Here is a 5,545-nt window from a genome sequence, read left to right as displayed (position 1 = left end):
CTGGACTAAAGACTAAGAACACTAGCTCTAGAAGAAGTTGAGTGAGGTTTCAGACTTAACTGCAGGGGAAATCAACTTCCAATGCAAGGTTTCAACTGCACTCAATCAGGTCTTGAGCGAACACAGCAGATCTAAGACTAGTTAGTGAAGGGTTGCTAAGCTGAAGACTTACTACGTAAAAAAAAAAATCAAAGAAGACAAGCTGAGTGTGACAAGAAATCCATCAAAGCAATGGCAATACCAAGACAAATAGTCCAAGTGACAATACAATGCAAGTGACATGGGCCAACTGAATTGAGAGAAAGGAGCTGAGTGCTGGCCAAGGAGGTGAAAGCTGGCTCTTGGAGAGAGGGCAGGAGTTGAGCTGAACAAAATGCAGAGAATTTGAGTAGGTAGAGAGAAGTGAGAGGAATTTCTCCATCAAATGTTAAAGACTATGAGTCAGGATCCCATGGAGATATGTCTGTCACTATATTTCCTAAACTGTATTCCAGAAAACATGAATCCAGCCAGATGTTCTATGGAAAAAGGGTTAGTGGTTTAACTAAGTCTTGGACGGGCTGAGCTCTACAGGCTTCGTCTGCAAATTCAGGGCATTCATTAGCATATTGGGGGCTCTGAGAAGCCCCACAGTAGCAGCAGTACTAGTACTAGTAGTACTAGTACTAATAGCAGCAACTTACATTTACTGAGTTCTCACTAAGTGCCAGCCACTGTGCTAAGATTTTACATGGGGTCCCTACATGTATCATTCCTTATGTGATATGTGTATTACCACCCTCATTAGATAACTAAGGAAACTAAGGCTTGGATAATAGACACATCACCCAGTGTCCTGCAGCTAGAAAAGTGGTAGGACTGCGACTTTAAATCAAGCACTCTGACCCCGAAGTATATGCCTTTAAAAGCCACATTATGACTGCATCCCACTAAGCATTCTTATTTAAGTTTTTTTATGCAAACCTTTTGAACTATAACATATGCACCTTGTTTCTCATTCCCTGTAACTTCTCTTTGATCTAATAAACCTCCCATTCAAGCCAGCATTTTGCCTGAAAACTGTGCAGTGAGAGGTGTCTTGTCTGGGTGCTGTGTTTGGTTATCACTTTGGTCTAGTTCTCTTCTTAGATAAAAAAAAACCTGTCATCCTGATTTACTTACTAAGCAACACCCCGCAAATTTGAGACATATCATGCTTGAGAAGATCCTGATTTTCACTGACAGAGCAGATCAGCAGAGTCAAAATGATATCTTCCCCTGGTCCCTTTCCACCAATTTCTGCCTCCACTAACTAAAACAAAATGCAAAACAGCCCTTGGTTGGTACATTGATTATGATTCTATTTCATCTTCCTGCCAGAAATCTTCCTGAATTAACTAAGAAAATATCTATGGCAATGCCTTACCCATTTTTTAGTGGGTATGTTATATTTCACAACTAAACTGTTTAAAAATATATCAGTAGAACGAAAATAACCCTTGGGGCTGACCAAGGGGGTATTCTTTCAAAATTCCTTCCAGGAAAATGTTGACTCTTAGGCAATTGGACACCAAGCTGATAATATTGGGGGTTTACAGAACAAATTCCTTGTGAATACCAATGTGGGTGAAAAATGTTTAGAAACAACATCAGAACCATCTTATGGGGTATGCATTTGGCATTTGCATTGCAAGTCTGAAATTAATAGTAATTCATGAAAGGTTTTTCCAGGAGAGGCTGGAAGTTCCAGGGGAGGGCAAGGGCAAGGAGTAGATTTCTGTAGTAGCTTTGCTTGTGACCCTACCGGGTAACCCCCGGGAGAAAACTCAATGACAGCCACCAGAAGATGAATGTCTCCAGGGAGGCAGGTCAGGAGGGGACGCTGTTCAGTCTGCAGTCTAGAAGGAGAGAAGCCACGTTTCCCAGCCCTTCTTGCCTGCTCTGAACTCCTTTTCCCCTTATCCGTACACCGCGTGCTCCTTTAGCTAAGACCTTAAGGTATCTGCCATTCCCTGAATCTCCATCTACTTGGGTAATTTAAAAAACAAACACCTCAATCAGCTTCATAATTGATTCCCAATTGATGGAAGGTGCTGCCTTTCTGCATTTGCCCAACATGTCACTGAAAAATCAAGCAGCGAATTTCCCAGGGCCTACCAAAGGAATGATTAACTTGGTGAACCCTCTCAGCCTGTTGACAACCCTTTCCTGTTGACAGCTGGTTTTCTTAAACAAGTTAGTACCTGCTGAAGTGGGTTGGATTTGACCTGATCCACCAGAGCTGATGTCTTTAAAAGCACACAAAACAGCCCCACACTTTATTTGTAAACTACCACCATGTAGTTAAATAGGTGCTCAATGAATAAATACAGGAAGATATTGCAGCTCTGTTCAGGGAGCATGAAATACAACTTGCTAAGCTGCAGTCTATTTTTCCCAGGCAAGACACACGGTGTAATTTTTTTCCTTTTGATTACATGATGTCAGCACATACTCCATCGCCTCCTGTATAAACTGACACTTGACAGGCCTATTTCAGTGTATTCTAAGCCTTCACCAGCACAGTTAGCGTTTCTAAGCTTCTAGGAGCAGTCACCAGAATGGCAGTGAGTCTGGTTTGATTACCAGGCTGGAAAGCTTTGAGAGAGCCCAGAGCTGTTCCCTTTACATAAGCCTTCAAATCAAAAGCCTCCACTTAATCGTCTTTAGAAATGCCCCACCTTTGGGGGAAGTAACCACATGGTTCTTAGTGGTTTCAAAAAAGAAATACGTATTCAGTCACTGTGGATCCAGAGCATAACAGATCCATGCTGGTCTCAGCAGGTCACATTTCTAAATACGAAATTGGTTGAGATGAATCTGGGAGAAAGAGAACTGCCTTCTTGCCCAGGGATTTGAGGAGGCTTTTGAGAGACTTAAGCATCCAAATGCTACTGGATCCTAGTGAATTTTTTTATTACCACCTATGAGGAATGCATGTGTGTGTGTGTGTGTGTGTGTGTGTGTGTATGTTTGATAGTAGAAGGGGTTGAGGCACAGCAGAGAAGAAAAAGCCACAGTGTCTGTAGAGGAGAATTTCTCTGCAAAAGAGCCCTGACCTGAGATAGAATCTTTTGTCTCTCTTTTTAGAAATCCTTCTCCTCCCCACGCAATTCCCATGTCTGGTGAGGCCCAGGACTAATAATAATTCCTCAGAGAATCTGGCCTGTTTGAAAATCCACAAAATGGATTTTCAAAATAAACAGCATCCAAATGAGGGTATACTCTAGAATATATACCAGCAAGAAAGTGATGGTAACCACTTCATGGTTATTTACTACTCCCAGGAAGGCAAAGTTATTTCTTCTGAAGTTGTCCTCTTTCCAGGTCAGGACTCAGCTAAGCCCAAAGCTGGAAATGTTTTTATTCCAGTGACCAGCTGTCACACCAAAAGGGAGGGCACAACCCTCCTGGTGGAAGTGTGTCTGGGTCATCTTCCCAAGAGGTGGGATGTCGCTTTGGCTGGCTGAAGAGCTTGCCAGTGAGATCACACAGAGAGCTCAAACCACCTACAGAAACTCCCCCAGGCTGGGCACATCTAAGCTTAACTCCACGTTCCCTCACTGATTCTGCGATGCTGATCAGGTCAACGCCTACAAAATGAGGTTGGAAATACTCCTTGGGCAGCTGTAAGAATTGAATGATCTAGCCTTTGAAGGCCTGAAACATAGGAGTTCAAACACGTAATCGTCCCCACTTAGGAAAATTGTACCTGTGAGTAATCATGTTTATAAAACAGAGGTCGCCTTATCAGTGGAGACTCATGATGGGACACCACCTCAAAATTCCTGTGAACAACCTTCAGTTGTCAGCAAACAGCATTCTCCTGCTCTGCCCTTTCCAGTTCTAGAAAGACCTTACTGCCTCCCTCGGAAAGGCAGCCCCACCAGCACAAGTGGCAGGTCTTTGATGGATGATGGGGCAACTTCTGAGAGTCCTCATTCCCTCCCTCAGTTTCATCAGCACAGCCAGAGGTGGATTTACCATGAAGTTAATAAAGCTTAAGCCCGCCGAGCTCCCCGCACCCGCGGCCCGCGCCGCTCCCGCTCCGCAGCCCCGAGGCAGCCCCTGGCGAGGCCTGGCAGGTCCAGCCCCGGAGCACAGCTCAGTCCAGTCGGGGCGGCGGCAGCGGGCGCTGAGCCGAGATGCCATGGCTGGGGGGCACCGTGCTGTGCCTGCTGCTGGCGGCGGCGGTCCCCACGGCCCCCGCGCCAGCTCCGACAGTGACCCCGGCTTCGTTCGAGCCCGGCCCGGCTCTCAGCTACCCGCAGGAGGAGGCCACCCTCAACGAGCTGCTCCGCGAGGTTGAGGAACTGATGGAGGGCACGCAGCACGAACTGCGCAGCGCGGGGGAGGAGATGGAGGCAGAAGAGGCTGCTGCTAAAAGGACGTCAGAAGTGAGCCTGGCACGCTTACCTCCCAGCTATCACAGTGAGACCAACACGGAAACCAAGGCTGGAAATAACACCATCCACGGCCACCGAGAAATTCACAAGATCACCGACAACCAGACTGGACAGATGGTCTTTTCAGAGACGGTCATTACGTCAATGGGCGATGAGGAAGGCAAAAGGAGCCACGAGTGCGTCATTGATGAGGACTGTGGGCCTGGCAGCTAGTGCCAGATTTCCAGCTTCCAGTACTCCTGCCAGCCGTGCCGGGACCAGCAGACACTCTGCACCCGGGACAGCGAGTGTGGTGGAGACCAGCTGTGCGTCTGGGGTCACTGCACCAAAACGGCCACCAAAGGCGGCAAGGGGACCATCTGTGACAACCAGAGGGACTGCCAGCCGGAGCTGTGCTGTGCCTTCCAGAGAGGTCTGTTGTTTCCTGTGTGCACACCCCTGCCCGTGGAGGGTGAGCTCTGCCACGACCCCGCCAGCCGGCTTCTGGATCTCATCACCTGGGAGCTGGAGCCTGATGGAGCTTTGGACCGATGCGCATGTGCCAGTGGCCTCCTCTGCCAGCCTCATAGCCACAGCCTGGTGTACGTGTGCAAGCCCACCTTCGTCGGGGGCCGCGATGAGGGTGGAGCGAACCTGGTGCCCAGAGACGTGCGGCTTCATCGAGGAGGTGCGCCGGGAGCTGGAGAACCTGGAGAGGAGCCTGTCGGTGGAAATGGCTCTCAGGGAGCTCGGGGCCGCCTCGGAGCTGCTGGAGGGAGAGGAGATTTAGACCCAGGCCTGTTCTGTGGGTAGACATGCAACAGAAGTAGTTAATTTATTTCCCCAGCTGTGTCCCTAGCTGTGGGCTCACCAGGCTTTTTTTTCCATGGCCTCTTCCCAGTACATTTTCCCCTCTGGCTTGAAACAACATGAGGGGCTGCACCCTTGCCCAGCGCCCACCCCCCTCCCCCATGCATCACAATTCTGGTGTCCGGGGAAGACCAGGGTGTGGGAGGCTGAAGGTGGAATAGGGCTGCTAAACTGGTCCAAAGTATTGGCTGCTTCGCCTCTGCTGGTTGGCAGACGGCACGTTTCGTTTTGTATGACATTGCTTCGAGAATAGTTGGAGGGGAGGGGATGGA

The 5,545-nt window shown here is 48.4% G+C and overlaps 1 pseudogene; it reads left to right on the top strand.

The window, feature by feature from the left end:
- The first annotated feature begins 4,163 nt into the window (after positions 1-4,163).
- LOC133100805 (dickkopf-related protein 3-like) lies at positions 4,164-5,193 on the top strand (annotated as a pseudogene).
- Positions 5,194-5,545: the final 352 nt, after the last annotated feature.

Source organism: Eubalaena glacialis, chromosome 1, assembly GCF_028564815.1.
Source record: "Eubalaena glacialis isolate mEubGla1 chromosome 1, mEubGla1.1.hap2.+ XY, whole genome shotgun sequence".
In the NCBI taxonomy this organism is placed as follows: domain Eukaryota; kingdom Metazoa; phylum Chordata; class Mammalia; order Artiodactyla; family Balaenidae; genus Eubalaena; species Eubalaena glacialis.
Note: the sequence above shows the minus strand (reverse complement) of the source record. Positions and strands in the feature narration are given on the sequence as shown.